The following is a 19251-nucleotide window of genomic DNA, read 5'->3' on the forward strand; positions in this document are numbered from 1 at the left end:
TACACATACTTCATTAGGATTTTTCTTACCTTTGTTAAAATCTCCCATCAAAATATGAAAATGTTTACCATTTTCTAGTTGATAATGACAGCCAGCCTGATTGGCCAAGTGGTTAGCATATCTGCTCTCTAGCCAAAAGGTTGCGGGTTCAAATCCCGTTGTGGGCATGGAAGTTTGTGATTGTGGAAATACTAGTGATGATGGTGGGCAGTAGATGGCGTTGATGTGGATGGTAGTTGCGATTTGTTGGTGATTTGAGTGCTGGAGACAGTGTTGTAGAGTAGGTGCCCTCCCTTCCTAGAGGTGTCATATAATAATAATGTATTTGTTATAAACATGTTATACTTCTTCATCTGTGTAGTTACTTGTAGGTAGATAAACCTGCACTAGCCTTAAGGTATATTTTTTATTTAGTCTTATTGTGATTTGGCAGATTCTTTCTGATATGAATTTTACACATAACTTATTTTTTATTTTACTGTTAATCAAATGACTACCAATCAATCAAAGCAAAGATGTAAACTTCAATCAGACTGGATTCAAAATTTTTAATTAAAATTCATTATTTCTATCAGATAACGACTTATTTTACAGGCTTATTTTATATCTAATTTTAAATTAGTAGAGATAATCTAATTTCTTCACCTTTTATATGGACCATAATGTAAGATCTGCAGATCTTTGAAAATAAAATCCTCAGAAAAAGTCCATGGTAAGATAATACAACAGGTGAACAGAGAAGACATAATCAAGAACTATATGAACTCTACAGATATACAGGATATTATTATTATTCTAAGACCCTATGGAGTCAAAACTCATCTAAGAGATTCTTTTATCACACACACATAGCTCATCATACCGTGCCTTAAATACACTCAAATTCTCTGTAGATACCACTCTCTCAGACAAGGATTTCAATCATTCAGCATGATTGAAATCCTTGTCTGAGAGAGTGGCTTCCAGGGATTACTTCTGGTTCTCCCCTGATCTCCCACCATTTTCTGTAAAATCTCTTCAACATTGAACAACCCCTTACTAACTTGTAGGTCTCTATCATATCACCCCCCTCTTCCTCCTATTGACTAGACTCTGTAAATTGCATCTTCTCAACCTTTCCTCACATTTGACATTCCACAGACCAGAAACTACCTTAGTCAGTAGCCTCTGGACCCTTTACAACAACTCTTCATCCTTTTGAAAATCAGATGACCAAATCTGTGCACAGTAATCCATGTATGGCCTAATCAGAGCCTTATACAATGGAACAAGATTTTCCTTACTTCTACAAGTCAGTGTCGTCCGCATTATTCCCAAAATTCGTGTTGTCCTCACAATTTTGGCAATGTGCCCCCTAAATTTCAAATCCTTATCCACTATCACCCGAAGCTCTATTTCCTCTACCTCCAACAATATATCCCCACTAAGCATAAATTCTACATCCCATCTTAGTTTCCCAAATTTTTAAACCTTACATTTTGCAACATTGAACTGGCATCCACACTCCCGTGCCTATTCAATCACTCTATTCAGGTCTTCTTGTATCTGCTTTACTCCTCATAGTTCATCTCAACTTTACATAATCTGGAAACAACTGAATTTCCATATTCAAATCTTCCCCAGCATCATAAACATACAGGTTAAACAGCAATGGTCCTAAAACAAACCATTGAGGCACACCACTAGTGATTTTCCTCTTCTAGGATATTGCTCCTCCCATACACAACTTGCTGATACCTATCAGATAGCCAGTCTCCAATCTAATGCACTAATCTAATATCCAACCCCCATCTGCTCTAGTTTGACTATCAAAAGCCTTTGCAAAATCTAAGTATACCGCTATGTATCTTCTCTCCTATGTCCAACGAAGCCATCACCTTACTGTAATACGTAACTTGATTACTAAAACATGAACATTACTAAAACAGCCACTGTAAGACTTTTATATCTGCATACTTGAGCATTTCCAGTTGAATATCATCTACTCCTGCTGCCTTTCCACATTTCAAGCCTTTGATGGCTTGTTCAACTTCAAGTATGGATATGTATTCCTGATTGCATGCCTGGTCAGTGTTTTTTGTGCTATCACTGCTTGTATCATTTAACAATTTTTATAAGTAATTACTCTATTATTATATTTACGGCTATTTGCCTGCTTCTGTTTAGGAGTGCCCCAGTTTAAATGCAATTGGCTCTTTTTCTCACGGATTCTTAGGGCATTGTAGATATATATTTATCAATAAATATGTGTTGCATAGAGGACAAGAAATTTGCACGCACCTTTTTGTGGGTGTTGTGGCTCTTCTTCTTTTGCGTTGTCCAAACTACTATGTGTGTGGAGGGGGGGGGGGGGGCAAGTGGGAGAATTGAAATAACCAATGGAAAAAACCCAGGTTTTTTTGAACAACATATATATATATATATATATTATAAGGGATGGGCAGATCGTTTTTTATATATTTATATGAGGTGGGGGTTGTCGGGGTTCGGTCCGTTTCGACTATTCTTGGTCGTCATCTGAACACATGGGGAAAGTTGATGCTATGTCCAAAAAGACTGTGATATCACCTACACAGGTTCCACCATCAGATCTTTATGGGCAAGACTACAAGAACACTTCCGCAATTGTAACATCCCTATTCCAGAACATTTAAATACTAAAAAACGCAACATAAAAAAGAAAAATCGAATACAAAGCACAGGAAAAACAGAAATAGCTGTATACGCCCGTGAACAAAAACATACCCCAGAGATCAACAAGGCCATCACAGCAGACAGACAAGACTTTTAAGGACATAGCCTCAACTTCCCCCATGTGTTCAGACGATGACAATGAATAGTCGAAACGGGCCCTACCCCATCAACCCTCCCCCCCTCCAAAAATCAGTTGCTGTTTTCAACACCTTTCACCCTTTCCCACTTCATATAAATATATAAAAAAACGATCCGCCCATCCCTTATCATATATATGTTATTCAAAAAAAACGGGGATTTTTTCCATTGGTTATTTCAATTCTCCCACTTGCCACCCACCCCCCACACACACAGTAGTTTGGACAACGTAAAAGAGCCACAACACCCACAAAAAGGTATGTGCAAATTTCTTGTCCTCTATGCAACATATATTTATTGATAAATATATATCTACAATGCCCTAAGAATCCGTGAGAAAAAGAGCCAATGACATTTAAACTAGGGCACTCCTAAATAGAAGTAGGCAAATAGCTGTAAATATAATAGTTTAAGAGGAGTAACATGGGATTTTTCCAGAAATAATATCCATAATTACTCCATACTTCAAGGATATATTTTTCTTCAGTTTTTATGTCACCTTTATGATCTCTAATTCCTTTTACAGCACTCATTCCTCCATTTCTGAGCTTCTTCAACAACCTCCAGAATATCTTGCCACTTTCTGGATATTTATTTTGAATGTTCTTAAGAAAATCTTCCTATGACTTCTGTTTAGCTAGTTTTACACAGCGTTTAGCTTTCTTACATTTGTCTCTGTATTCTCTAAGAGCACAATCTAATTATTTGCCAGGAAATTTTGATGTGCTTTCTTCTTTTCCTTCACTGCCTCTTTAACATCCTGTGTCCACCATGGAGTTCTGATTTTTCTATCCTTACAGACAACCTCACCACATGCCTCTCTGGCTGAATCAATCAGTTCTTGTGTAGAGGCTTAAGTGCTGTGAGGACATTATGTTAGAGGTTTAATGGATTTTTTACAACACTCAAAAAGAATTAAAATAGAATTTAATACTTCCTATATTTTGTCCTAGTCACTAGGACATCTACGGGGATTACAAAGACAATTAATGTAACATGCACACAAAAACTTACAATACTAAGCCCAACCACGTGGGTGACAATAAAGTCCTATCTAGGTGGAGCGTCCTCTAAGGGCAGTTGTAGGTGGCCTGGAATGTAAGGTGGGACCTCTGGTGATGACTGTTTCCCAAATCTTCGGAAGCTTAATGCAACCGTATTTGTTAAGATTTGGTTGGTTTTTGAGAGCTGCTGCTGCTTCTAAGAAAAGTCTATCTTTCTTGAATTTGCTGTGGTGGAGCATGGTGGTTTTCTTCCATGATACTCTGTGGGTGGTGTCCAAAACATGGTCAGCCAAGCCTGAATGGCCATAGTTGTGTTTAACGATGTACGACTTGTGTTCCTCCAGGCGGATGGATGCTGATCTGCCTGTCTGTCCAAAGTACGCAAGCTTACAGGAACAGGGTACTTTGTAAACTCCAGGCAGAGAGAGAGGAGGGAGCTGATCTTTCGTAGAACGGATAAGGGTAGCCAGTTTGCGGTAGGGCTTATATGCTGTGTGTAGGTTATACTTGTTTAGTATCTTGGCTATTTTTTCCGAAGTGCCACGGATGTAGGGTATGGTGATGGCATTTTTAAATTCTTGTTGATGAGAGGGACAGGGAATGGGGGAGGAATTGATTATTTTTTTGATGCTGTGTTCGCTGTAGCCATTGGAGAGGAAAGTTCTGTGTATGTGGTTAAGCTCAGTAGTGAGGGCAGTTCCACTGGAACAAAGATTGTGGGCTCTCTTGGTAAGGGTTTTAATGATGCCATACTGTTGTGAGGGGTGGTGGTGGGAGAGTTTGTGAATGTATCTGCCTGTGTGTGTGGGTTTTCTGTATACAGTGAAGGCAAGTGTATCATTAGGCAGGCGCGTGACTAAGGTGTCTAGGAAGGGTAAACAATTGTTCTTTTCCTTTTCCATAGTAAACTGGATTCTTGGATGTAGGCTATTCAGATGACCAAGGAAGGAATCTAACGTGTCTGGGCCATGAGGCCAAATAGAGAACACATCATCTACATATCTTAGCCAGATAGAAGGTTTGAGTGGGGCTGAGTCTATGGCTCATTTTTCGAAATCTTCCATATAGAAATTGGCAAGGGGGGGGGGGGGGGTGAGAGGGGGGAGCCCATGACGGTTCCCTCTATCTGCTTGTAGATTTTGTTATTCCAAGCGAAATACCCAGAGTTGATGGCAAAGGAAAAGAGATCTAAGATGTCAGAGGGAAAAATGTTTTCTAAGAGAGATAAAGTGTCAGTTAAGGGAATATTGGTAAACAAGGAGAAGATATCAAAGCTTACTAATATGTCTGTATTATTCAAGGTTAAATTTTCTGTGAGGGCTTTAAAGTGGGTCGAGTTTTTTATATAGGAAGCTGAATTTCCGGTGAGGGGGGACAGAGAGTTGGCCAGCTGTTTAGACAGTCTGTAACAAGGTGCATTGGTGGCATCTACTATAGGCCTGAGTGGGGAATTAGGTTTGTGGATTTTTGGTAAACCGTATATTCGGGGGGGATGGGAGCGAAAAGGTTTAAGTTTTTTCGTGACGTCGGGGGGGCCAGGAGGTTACTTTTTTAAGTAAGATTTTTAATTTCTTAACTTGCGTTTTTGTGGGGTCGTGTTCTAGCGGGATGTAGGTAGCGCGATCGCGGAGGATAATGTTCATTTTACGATTGTATTCGCTGGTATTAAGGACAACTGTGGCATTACCTTTATCCGCTCTGGTGATGACGATACTTTTTTCTTTGCATAGTTTCTGGAGAGCCATGCGTTGGGAATAAGATAAGTTACTTTTTGGAGGCGAAGAGTGAACGAGGATGTTGGCTACCTTCGACGGTAAGCGACCGATCCCCCGTTCGACGGTAAGCGACCGATCCCCCGTTCGACGTTAACCATTACATCGAGCACCGGCACTTCTTTCGGGGCGACGGCAAAATTACGGCCAAGGCAAAGGGCGCTGACGGCATCATCATTGAGCCTTTTGGACGAGAGGTTTATTACTGTCTGGAGCAGTTGAATTTGTGGCACTTCGGAAAAAATAGCCAAGATACTAAAAAAGTATAACCTACACACAGCATATAAGCCCTACCGCAAACTGGCTACCCTTATCCGTTCTACGAAAGATCAGCTCCCTCCTCTCTCTCTGCCTGGAGTTTACAAAGTACCCTGTTCCTGTAAGCTTGTGTACTTTGGACAGACAGGCAGATCAGCATCCATCCGCCTGGAGGAACACAAGTCGTACATCGTTAAACACAACTATGGCCATTCAGGCTTGGCTGACCATGTTTTGGACACCACCTACAGAGTATCATGGAAGAAAACCACCATGCTCCACCACAGCAAATTCAAGAAAGAGAGACTTTTCTTAGAAGCAGCAGCAGCTCTCAAAAACCAACCAAATCTTAACAAATACGGTTGCATTAAGCTTCCGAAGATTTGGGAAACAGTCATCACCAGAGGTCCCACCTTACATTCCAGGCCACCTACAACTGCCCTTAGAGGGCGCTCCACCTAAATAGGACTTTATTGTCACCCACGTGGTTGGGCTTAGTATTGTAAGTTTTTGTGTGCATGTTACATTAATTGTCTTTGTAATCCCCGTAGATGTCCTAGTGACTAGGACGAAATATAGGAAGTATTAAATTCTATTTTAATTCTTTTTGAGTGTTGTAAAAAATCCATTAAACTCCAACATAATGAATCAATCAGTGTGTTTTTTTACGCTTGCCACTGAATCTCCAAAGTTTGGTTCCTGTTCTCAAACTATTTCATTTTTTCTTGAATGGTGTTTGTGTATTTTAGTCTATAGTTCACATCTGAGAACTGCTCAACTTTTATTCGCTTTAAAACATTTTAACTTACATGTTCTTCTTTTCAATATGAAATTCGATTTTATTCTGCTCAAGACTAAATGGTGATCGCTTCCAATTTCAAATCCTCTGTACACTCTGATGTCCTGCACCTCAAACTCAAAAACTGCTGCTAAAAAACTATACAAATCAACCAGGATAAAACTGAATATTTAAAAGTATGCAGAAATCAAAGGGAAAATGACCATTTTACCATTGCTAACTGAAATTTAAAAGTGTTGCTTCCTTCAGATATCTTGGAACATTGATTATAAATAATAAAATAAGATAAAATCAGTACAGAAATAAAAACTAGAATATATGTCTCCAATAGATCATATCTTCGCTAAATCATTTACTATCTTCCAAAATTCTATCAACCCGAGTAAAAACAGAAATATACAAGAAATTCATTAGAGCTATCATTTTATATGGTGCAGAAACCTGGAGCATAAAAGATCCATATGCAAAAGCTTTGCAGATCTTTGAAAATAAAATCCTCAGAAGTGTCTATAGACCTGTAATGGATAACACAACAGAAGACGACAAGAAGACATGTAGAAGAAGAATATTTTTATTATTATTACATGACACTCCAAGGAGTTCAAAGACTGATAGAGCAAGGGCACACCTACTTTACAACTCTCCGTCTGCAACACTTAATCCACCAACCACAGCAAACCACCACTAGTATTTTTTTGTCTGTAAATTGCATGTGTTTCTCAAGGCCGATTTGTCTGTATGTGGGATAAAAAATCCAAGTTTCTGGGAGAAAAAAAAATGATACTTCCGTATGAGATGCTAGCTCACCTTCAATTGAAAAACATCATATAAAGATTCCTCTCGTCTCGATGAGAATTGAACTTCGTAATAAGCAATAATCAAGAACTATATGAACTTGGATCCCAACTTCCAGATGATGATATCAGAGCTTGCAAATTGAGATATCTTGGTCACGTAGAAAGAATGGGTAAAAAGAGAATGACTAAACAAGCATTCAAGATGAAGCCCAATGAAAAGCAACCTAGACTGTGGCAAAGTTTCAGCAAGCCTAGGAAGAAGAACCTAATTTGTTAATATGGCTTACTAATAAAGAACCAACTGTTTTATGTATATTCAGAACAAAATAAAGCAAAATCCTAATAACAGGGTTTTACTTCAGTGTTTACAGGTGAAATGTGAAAAGTAAATTCTATAATTATGCAGCCTACAATGAATACAGTAAACTTACTAATAAAATAATTGATCAAATTCTTTATTAGTAAGCCATTAACAATTTGAATATTACTACTAATTTAAAATTAGGCATATGGCAATAATAACAGACATTTCAAAAAGAAGATTGTATCAGTGGAAGTGCAGGCTTTTGGTTATTAAGTACACCTCCACCATCATGGGCAAACACTATGAGTTATATTGTAACTAGTTTTTTTTTTTTTCCCTTTAACTCAATTTGATGATGGTGCAAACAAGGACTTCATCTCCCCACACAGCAGATTCATAGCAACCACAGCTACCTTTGTGGTATCTTTCCTCCTAACGACAACCCCACTCAATTCTCCTCTCTGTAACTGAAAGATGCAACTTACCCTACTGAAGATAAATCAGCCAATTTTAATGTTCACTTTTAAATATTTAACTCTGCAACTGAAAACAGCACTTATTGTTTTAGACATGATCTAAATGGTAGCAGATAACAAATCCATAGTCAGAATACTTAATAAATTATATCATCGTCGTCATCAAATTCCTGACATGTACCCTCAAGGGGTATACAGGATATGATAGTACTACATGAAAAAGTTGCATCATTACTAACTTCCTATCTACAATTTTCCTCCAAATCAGTCTATTACTTGTCAAGACTCCAATATTATCATTATCAGATCTTATATTTCTATCGTCTAAGGCACACTGTACCATATCAATCCACCTATATCTTGGTCTTCCTCTGGGTCATTTTCCTGCCAACCTGGCAGAGAACACTTGTTTTGCTAATCTTTCCTTGCCCATTCTGTTTAAGTGACCATACCACCTGAGATTAGCTCTGCTAATGCATTCCTGGATGCCGACAATGTCAAGTTCTTTCCTAATATCCTCATTTTTAATATGATATTGCCATTGATGCCATCTGTTCATGGCTCTAATCTTTCTCAGGAGTCTCATATCTGTGGTCTCTAGTCTTTGGTCAAGTGTTTTACTTCTGATCCAGCTCTCAAATCCATAAGTTAAAACTGGTTTGAACACCGTCTTGTATACAGCTAATTTAGTGTTCTGACTAATTTCTCTCTTATTCCATATGAATTTATTCAATTCCCACCATACCAGCTTTGCTGATTCTGTTGTCTATTTCCATATTTAATTTACCATCTTCACTAAAAATCGTGCCTAAGTAGCTGAAATGTTTTACTTGTTCCACAGGGTCCCCATTCACAACACAGATGGCATTTTCAACAATTCTACCTATTTTCATTGTCTTTGTCTTTTTAATGCTTCATACCATAATTATTACAACAGTTATTCAATTTAGTCAGGGAATCTTGCAAACTTGTAGTGGATTTATTCAGAAGTATAACATCGTCCGCATAAAGCAAGGAGCTGACATTAACATCTCCAATTCTGATATCATGTTTAATACCACTGTCCTTCATAATGTGATCCACATAGATAATGAATAACAGAAGGGATAATATACATCCTTATCTCACACCAGATTTAACATTAAACCATCTTCCTGTACATACTCCAAATCTAATTGCCGACTTACAGCTCAAATACAGACTAAGCATTGCTTGATATAATGCCCCGTTGACACCATATAACTGTAGCGTATTGAATAGCTTCTCTCTTGGCACCTTGTCATATGCCTTTTCCAGATCGACAAAACTTAAATACAGATCTTTGTTATATTCCCATGCTTTCTCAACTATTTGTCGTAAAGTGAAGATCTGATCCTGACGGCCTCTATTTGGCCTGAATCCAGCTTGTTCTTCACGAAGTTTTTCTTCCACAATTCTTCTCAACCGTTTCTCAAGTATACTTGCATAGATCTTGTCAGGAACACTCAGTAGGGAAATACCTCTGTAATTCTCACATTCAGTTTTATTTCCCTTTTTATAGATGGGCACTATTAGAGCTCTACTCCAATCATCGGGAATTCGTCCCTCTGTCCAAGGATTCCGAACTATGCAGTTCAGCCACTGTAAGACTTTTATACCACCATACTTCAGCATTTCTGGTCGAATATCATCTACTCCTGCTGCGTTTCCACATTTCAAGCCTTTGATGGCTTTTTCTGCTTCAAGTATGGATATGTTTTCCTGACTGTATGCCTATTGAGTGTTTTTTACCACTGTGCTATCACTGGTTCTTTCATTTAGCAATTTTTCGAAGTAATTACTCCATACTTCAACGATATCTTTTTCTCCAGTTTTCATGTCACCTTTATCATCTCTAACTCCTTTTACAGCACTCTTTCCTCCATTTCTAAGCTTCTTCAGCAACATCCAGAATATCTTACCACCTTCTTGATATTTATTTTCAATGTTCTTGCCAAAGTCCTCCTGTGACTTTTTTTTAGCTAGTTTTACACAGTGTTTTGCATTCTTAAATTTGTCTCTGTATTCTCTAAGAGCAGAAGTTGACTTATTTACCAGGAACTTTTGATATGATTTCTTCTTTTCCTTCACTGCCTCTTTAACTTCCTGTGTCCACCATGGAGTTCTGATTTTTCTATCCTTGCAGACAACCTCACCACATGCCTCTCTGGCTGAATCAATCAGGGTTTTCTTCAAGGCATGCCACTGAATCTCCAAGGTTTGGTTCCAGTTCTCAAACTCTTTCATTTTTTCTTCTATAATCTTTGTGTATTTTAGTCTACAGTTCAGATCTGAGAGCTGCTCAACTTTTATTCGCTTTAAAACTTTCTTACATGTTATTCTTTTCAATATGAAATTCAATTTTATCCTGCTCAAGACTAAATGGTGATCAATTCCAATTTCAAATCCTCTGTACACTGTAGTGTCCTACACCAGAGAGAAAACATCACTATCAACAATGATATAGTCAATGAGACTTTTCTTATTCCTTGCCTCTTCTCTCCATGTGAATTTGCGCACATTTTTATGTTGGAACATGGGGTTAGTAATAATCAGTCCATGACCTGAGCAGAAATCCAACAGGTATTTGCCATTATTATTAGCTTTGCTCTTTTCTCCAAATTTTCCAAAAATAGTTTTGTATGTCTGACAATCATTCCTACTCTGCTATTTAGATCCCCAACAAGGAACTACTTTTCCTTTTTCATTGTGTCAGTTGCTTTTTCTAAAGCATCAAAAAATTCCTCCACTTCTACCTTAGCAGAACCTTCTGTGGGACCATAGGCACAAATGTCTCATTGTCCAGTTTCCCCATTCTCATATTTGCCCACATCACTCTACTTGAGACTTCCAGGCATTCAAGAAGATTAGCCTCGTATTTTGTGTTGAATACTATGACTACTCCTTCTTTTCCTTGATTGTCATTGTCTGAATATAACATTTTGTATTTATTGCTCAGAAAGATCTCACCAGTTTTTGTGAGACCATTTTTGTTTCAGTAACCCCTATTATGTCGATCTGGTACTTATATAAATCCTCAGCTAGCTCCATTTCTTTGCCATTCAGGCTTCTTATGTTGATAGTACCGATCTTTAACTCTGATGATGTTGCGTTGGGTATGCTTTCAGATTTGTTCCAGTAGCTGACTTTTTGCTGTTCACCCTGGTTCCCTGGTGAAAACAACGGGGGCCTTGTTTAACAGGGCAACACTCCAGCCGGCATGAAATTTTGTCATGTTGTACCATCATTTTTTATTTTGGTTAAACCAATAAGAATACAATTTGGACAGTTAAATCTCAAATTGCTAGCCCATCCTCGTTCGTTCAGTATCCAGGTAGATACCCAACAGGGTGCACCACGAGAAGGTGAGGATTGGACATTAGATCAGAAGAGCTGGTCAGTTCTCCGCATTCCTTTAAAGGCTATGTGGAGGTCTCCTCTCAGTTAATTAATTAATATTAACATAAATAATTAAATATTTATATTACTTCAAATTTTTTAATACAACAAATGCATTATTTTGATACATAGACCACCCAAATGGTTGTTTCTGCATATTTATTTTTATGATTACAGTAACCTTCCTCCCATAATTAAATTTAATGGGAAAGATACATCACAGAAATAATTAAACCACAGGTTTAATTGTTCTGGTAATTTGTCTCTGTCACAGAGAGTCTTCAGGAATATAATATTAAAATTGTAATAACTCAAACAATAGTAAGTGGAAGAAATTAGACTCTGCTGTGTCTAAAGTAATATGAAGGGACACCCTCTATGGGTACTGTTAGCTAGTCTTAGCTGTTGAGCAGGAGATTTAAGAATTAAAGTTTCCCAAATCTGGGATATTTAACACAACAATATTTATTTAAATTAGGCTGGTTGTTTTTTTTTAATCTACTGCTGATTCTAAACAGTTTTTCAAGTTTGTATTTGCTGCAATGAAACGTAGTAGTTTGTTTCCATCACATTTGTACAAGGTATCCAAGGCATGGTCAGCAATAGTGGAGGTGACAGATGTATTTCTTATATTCACCAAGGCAGATCACCAGTTTGACCATGATATGATAAGTTGCAAGAACAAGGAACATTATAAACACTTGGAACAGAGAGGAAAGAAGAAGATCATTAGGAGTGCAGAGAAGCGAGGTTAGCTTCAAATGATGTTCGAAAGCAGTGCCAGGATTTTATTTCTTTAAAGTATTGGCTATTTTTTCTGAGGTGCCATAGATGAATAGCAATAGCATTACTGTAGTCTGTATGTTGAGAGGGATGTGAGAAGATGGGGAGAAACAATTAATTTGTTAATCTTTTTGATATTATAACCTGGACAGGAAAGTTTAGCAAATAACCACCAATTGGTGAAAGTGACCATGAGGTGATTACTTGGGTGGTTGCCAGCAGTGCAAGGACCCCTGTGAAAAAAGGGTATATGTGGAACTACAAGGGGGGGTGATTATGAAGAGCTCAGGAGACAGCTTGCAGGTGTAGCATGGAATGAGGAGTTAGCTGGAAAAGAAATCAATGCAGCTTGGGGGATTTTCAAAAAATATTTAGTAGATGCAATGTCTAAATGTATACCATGGGTGAGAAGGTTAAATAAGGTAGGTGTGAGATGGATGAATAAAGAGATTAAGCATGCAATACAGAGAAAAAGGGCATTGTGGAGGCAGCATAAGAGAAGTGAAAATAACCAATTTCATGAGGTCTACAAAGACCAGGCAAGGAGGGTGACTTGGTTGGTGAGAGTAGCTAAAGAGAGGTATGAACAGCAGTTAGCTAATGAAGCTAAAAAGAATCCTAGGGAGTTCTTTCGATATGTAGCCAGCAAAAGAAAGAATGATTATGGAAGGATGACATTGATTGGAGGAAATGGTATAAAGACAGCTGTTGAAGAATGTGTGGTGGAGATACTTAATGAGCAGTTCATAAAGATCTTTCAATCTTGTGAATGTGACTTCATGGAGAGATTAAGAGCAGTTGATGATGGGGAGGAGAGACTGACTGTAGGTGAGCAAGAGGTGTTTGGGGAGTTGAGTAAACTAGATGTAAATAAGGCTGTGGGACTTGATAATATATCACCGCGTATTCTGAAGGAATGTGCCAGAGAGTTGACACCTGCCTTGACATATTTTTTTAATACGAGTCTTGCACTTGGTCAAGTCCCTAAAGAGTGGAAGGAGGGCAAGATTGTGCCACTTCATAAAGGAGGTGATCGAACTCAAGCATCAAACTATAGGCCTATCTGTGTGTCAGGTGTTGTGGTTAAGTTGTTGGAGAAGCTTGTGAGAACTAGGATCCAGAGTTGGGTTGACAGCAATGGTATAATCTTTGATGGACAGCATGGATTTGCTAAAGGGAGGTCGTGTTTTAGTAATCTACTTACTTATTACAATAAAGTGACTACTTCCTTGGACAGAGGAGAAGGATACGCAGTAATATACTTGGATTTCGCAAAAGCTTTTGATAGAGTACAGTCAAACTAGAGCAGATGGGGTTGGATATTAGATTAGTGCATTGGATTGGAGACTGGCTATCTGATAGGTATCAACAAGTTGTGTATGGGGGGTGCAATATCCAGGAAAAGGAAAGTCACTAGTGGAGTGCCTCAGGGATCTGTTTTAGGGCCATTACTATTTAACTTGTATATTAATGATATTGGCGAAGATTTGGATGGAAATATTCAGTTGTTTGCAGATGATGCAAAGTTGGGACGAACCATAAAGAGTAGTGAAGATGTTGCGTCCTTGCAAGAAGACTTGAATAAATTGAGTGATTGGGCAAGCGAATGGGGATGTGAGTTCAATGTTGCAAAATGTAAGGTTTTAAAATTTGGAAATCAAAGTTGGGATGCAGAATTTATGCTTGGTGAGAATATATTGTTGGAAGTAGAGGAAATAAAAGATCTGGGGGTGATAGTGGATAAGGATCTAAAATTTAGGGGATACATCGCCAAAATTGTGAAGACAACACAAAGACTTCTGGGAATGATGCGGAGGACACTGACGTGTAGAAGTAGGGAGATTCTTGTTCCATTGTATAAGGCTTTGATTAGGCCACACATCGACTATTGTGCCCAGATTTGGTCACCTGGTTTTCAGAAGGATGAAGAGATGTTGGAAAGGGTCCAAAGGCGACTGACTAAGGTAGTTTCTGACCTCTGGAATGTCGAGTATGAGGAAAGATTGAAAAGATGTAATTTGCAGAGTCTAGTGGAGAGAAGGAAGAGGGGAGATATGATAGAGACCTACAAGTTGGTAAGGGGCTGTTATAGGATCAATGGTGGAGAAGTTCTACAGAGAATAGTGGGAGATCAAGGGAGAACCAGAGGTCATCCCTGGAAACTGTATAAAGAGGGTGTGAGTAGGGGAGTGAGAGGCAGGTTTTTTTCGTGCAGAGTTGTGAATGATTGGAATGCCTTGCCTAAGAGTGTGGTGTCTGCAAGGAGTTTGAATGTGTTTAAGACGCAGTATGATGAGATGTGTGTGTGAGATAAAAGGACCTCCTAGATGAGTCTTTGACTCCATGAGGTCTTGTTTAATAATAATAATAAAGGAGAGCTGCTATAAAGGAAACTTAAGTAGAACAGAGGCTGGAGACTATACTTACAAGGGATTTTGATGACAATGTATTGTTGAGAGGGGAGTGTGATGGGAAAGTTTATGTAAGTAAACTATTTCCTTATATCTTGGGCACCTCAGAAAAAATAATCATAACTTTAAAGAAATGCAATCCCTGCACTGCTTTCAAACATCATTTGAAGCTGGCTTCACTTCTCTGCTCTTCTTAGGATTTTCTTCCTCCCGCTCTCTGTTCCCAGGTGTTAACAAGATTCTTTGTTCTTGCAAGGAAGAATGATGGTTGTTAGCAAATAGATTTCACAAATTTGTGAGATGAATGTGTTGTTATTGATTTGCATATTTTTTGAGGGCTGCAATACAGAGATTTTGGTGGTGTGCTTATGCTTCTTGGTAGTCACATTCCATGTAGTGGCTTTTTGATATTTGTGTCTGTTTTTGTATCCCCATAGGGTGATATGCTGGGTTGAGTGAGTAACTTTAAAATGTTAGGTTGTTTGTCAAATTAGGTGCTTTATTTTAAGTAAGTTTTTGGTGTTATTTTGTTTCGTTGTTATTACTATTTAATCAATACAGCTTGTATTGATGCTCCGATTAAAACAGGTTACGTGCTGAACTACAAAGATGGAAATTATGATCAACTTAGAAGAATACTATCTTTGGTCCTATGTATCATTTACTGAATGGGAAAAATTTCAACAATGCATGTCCTTGAAAAAGTGCTTAAATGAGGTGATATCTGAATGTATGACTAGTGTTCGAAGAATAAATAGGTTGGGAGGGAAATGGATGTGCAACCTCATTAGGCAAGAGATCCACAAGAAGAAGATGATGTGGAAAGAATATCGTGAAAATAGTCACATTCCATGTAGGAGTTATGAAATATAAAAAGCTCAGGCCAGAAAAATAACAAGTATTGTGCAGAAAGCTAAATCGGAGTGCAAAAAGAAATTGACCATGCAAACTAAAGGCAATTCAAAAGAATTTTATCGTTATGCCGCACACAAAAGAAAGAATGAATGAACGTGAAAGAAAATAACTTTACTGAATGTTTGAATGCAAATGAAGAAACACAGTTGTTTCTTCATTTGCATTCAAACATTCAGTAAAGTTATCCCTTAATAACCACATAAAATCCAATTCCTTCCATGTCCTCTCCTGCTTCCAATCAATGTTACCTAGTTGAAATCTCCCATAATAATTACCCTCCTTCCACTCATTTCTTCTATTTGCTTATGCATACTATCTCCACCATCTATTCTATCATCTGGTCTATAGCAGCACCCAACTGTATATTTTGTTCTGCTAGCCTCAATCGCACACCAAATAGCCTCAAATGTGCTCTTTTCTTTATCCTGCAGTTCCACTTCTATTCTCCTTGGCTGTAGCTCATCAGCTATCATCAATAACACTCCTCCCCCCATTTTATTCTCCCTGTCACTCCTGAACACACCATACCCCTCACATTCAATCCCACTAGCTATATGATCTTCTGTCATCCATGTTTCACTAATGCCAATAACCTGTGGCCTGGAAGTGCCAACCAAGGCCAAAAGAAGAAAGCCCATTATTCTGATTTTTTGTCCTTCATACTCGCTCGGGCATATAACACGCATTCATACACTCAACTGTCTCCCTAAAGTCTGCATATCTATTTCTCCCCTCCCTTAATAACTCTAGTTTCCCTGATTCTGCACATCCACTTCATTCAACAACACCTTTTCAAGTCTGTGTACACCAAATCCATTCAAATGTAAATCCTTTCACCCATAAAACTCACTCTACACATCCACAAATTCCACACCACTCCTCCTGCATAATCCATGCATAAAGTCATTAGCAATTTTGGCCCTCCTTCTATACTCTTCACTGTCATACCGTGAAGAGTATAGAAAGAGTAATGCCTTCAAATCCTCTCTCATAGCCATTTTGTCTCCTTTCAAATATAACATGGAAATCGTCTGATTTCTTGTTAGTGAAGAAATACAACTAATGTTCCACAATGTATTAAATGTGACGAGAAAAGTGAAACAGAAGATACAGAGAATGTAATATAACCATTTTTAGTTAATAAAATACACAGGTAGTAGAACAATAAGTTTTTCCCTTTATTTTCATGTTTTTATTATTGGAATTTATATAATGTAATAAATGCTACGCATGGTTCAGAATAAACTTAGCTCTTGTTTTAATAATCTGAGCAGTTGAAAAAAATTACATACACTGTAATTTTTTTTTTTTTTTCAAATCTTTGACAGGGTGCCACATGACAAGTTGATTTTTAAGTGCATCATATGGATGTGGATATCAGGTTGGTCAACTGCAATTATGATTGGCTCTCTGATAGGTAGCAGAGTTGTATATGGGGAACAGTATCAGGGAGTAGGAAGGTTATTATTATTACATAACACCTTCAGGGAGTCCAAAGACTCATCGAGGGAGGGCACCTACTCTACAGTTCTCGTTTCCACCACTCCACTAGCCGCAACTACCTTCATCATCTACACCAATGCCATCTACCGCTGACCACCACCACCACTATTTTCACAGACAATCACAAACATCCAGGCCCATGGCGAGATTCGAACCTGCAGCCTTTTGGGTAACACTCAGCCAACCAGGCCAGCAAAAAAAAGGGCACTTGCTGTACAACTCTGTCTCCACCACTCAATCAACCAACTAACCTCAACTCCACGAACGCCATCTACCAGCGACCACCACCACCACCACATGGGCAAACATCCATGCCCACGGCAGGATTCAAACCTGCAGCCTTTTAGCTGGAGAGCGGATATTCTAACCACTCGGCCAACCAGAGGTTACAAGTGGAGTTATACCACAATATTCAGTCCTGGGACCATCGTTGTTTTATGTAATTGATATTGTCACAGGACTATAAGGAGATGTACAGTTGTTTGCAGATGATGTGAAGCTTGGGACGGTTATTAATAATAGTGCTGATGCTTTGACTATTCAAGAGGATTTGAATAAGCTAGAAGAGTAAGCAAAAGGCATGGAGATGTCAGTTTAATGCAAATAAATGTAAGGCTTTAAAATTTGGGATCCACAAATGGGATGCTTCATGGTCACTTGGTGAGGTTATGCTGGAAGACATGGAGGAAGTAAGGGATCTTGAGGTGATTGTGGATAGAGATTTAAAGTTCCGAGGACATATTGCAAAAGGTTGTGAAGACATCTCATAGAATTGTGGCAATGTTGAGGAGAACATTGACCTTGTTCTTTATTGTTATTGGTGTTTTATTTTGTACTGTGTTTTATATATTTAGTTTTTTATTCTTATTTATTTATATTTATATATTGTTTTTGAAATTGAATATTCCTTTCTTTTATTTATATAGTATTTTGTTATCTGCTTAGTGTATTGCAATGTGGTTGATTTTTGAATTACTAGAGAGCAGTAGCTTTCTTAAAGTTGTATCTACACTGACTACTATCACACTTGTCACCTAAATATGGAAATGCTAGACCACGGTAACAAGTATCTAAACTTGCATCAGGACGCTAATTTCTACTATTAAAAATTTTGGGGAGTATATTTATTATTATGGGATTACACATCCGTCGAGTCCCAGTGCATTAAAGGTCACACCACTAGAATCCTCAACTGCATTCCGCTATCAAACATATATTCTTCTCTGTTTACTGTGTTCTCAATGGCTTGTTGCTTGCCAGAGTAAAACTGTCTGTTGCTTCTGCGTGAGAACAGATAACTCACCTTCGTAAGAAAATGCCTTATAAAGATTCCTCATTTTATAACAAGAATTCAACAGGTATTTTCTAGTTACTGGGCACTTGATTATTCTCACTTTATTTTCGTGTGGCCGAGCTTTGTGGAAAATACTTTTTATATTACTGAAGGGGGGGAAAAAAAGAGGCGATATATAAACATGAAAACTTTTCTTCGCTAAACGAAGTAGTTTGTAGTTTGGGAACTAAATAAATAAATACCTTTATTCGGACACAATTTAGATTGCCAAATATCTAGGCCTCTCAAATAACTTACTACAACAGGAACGTTACACCAAAACTTAGTACGCGAGAACCGCACGTGGAAGCATATGCATGTGTCAGTAGAGTTCTATTTTTATTATTTATTCAAATGTCAAGAAAAACAACCGTTAATGTTTATCTAAATTACAACACAATACTGAACGCATAACAAAATATTGAACAAAAGGGATGTTGAAGAAAATCCAGAGGAACAAACGACGAGTTGATAATTGACAAAATGATTTTGAAAAATTCGAAAAGACAAAATGTCAACTTATATATGGCATGAAGTTATTACTAGAAAGCATTCAATTCTTTGCCACATAGTTGGATAAAAAATGTTTAGAATTTTTGGGGTGAGTAAAAGCATCAGAAAATTCTAGTCGTTATGCCCGCTTGGAA

At 38.0% G+C, this 19251-nt stretch overlaps 1 protein-coding gene across 1 annotated transcript in view; it reads right to left on the reverse strand.

The window, feature by feature from the left end:
• LOC150100589 (partner of xrn-2 protein 1-like) overlaps positions 1–18914 on the reverse strand; it is a 105572-nt gene extending 86658 nt beyond the window's left edge. The window contains exon 1 of the mRNA XM_090401985.1: positions 18808–18914. The gene's annotated coding sequence lies outside the window, so the exon portion shown is untranslated. The remainder of the gene's footprint in view (positions 1–18807) is intronic.
• Between the last annotated feature and the right edge of the window lie 337 nt (positions 18915–19251).

This window comes from Typopeltis vanoorti, chromosome 12 (assembly GCF_054136105.1).
Source record: "Typopeltis vanoorti isolate ZY-2024b chromosome 12, IOZ_Tvanoo_1.0, whole genome shotgun sequence".
Taxonomy (NCBI): domain Eukaryota; kingdom Metazoa; phylum Arthropoda; class Arachnida; order Uropygi; family Thelyphonidae; genus Typopeltis; species Typopeltis vanoorti.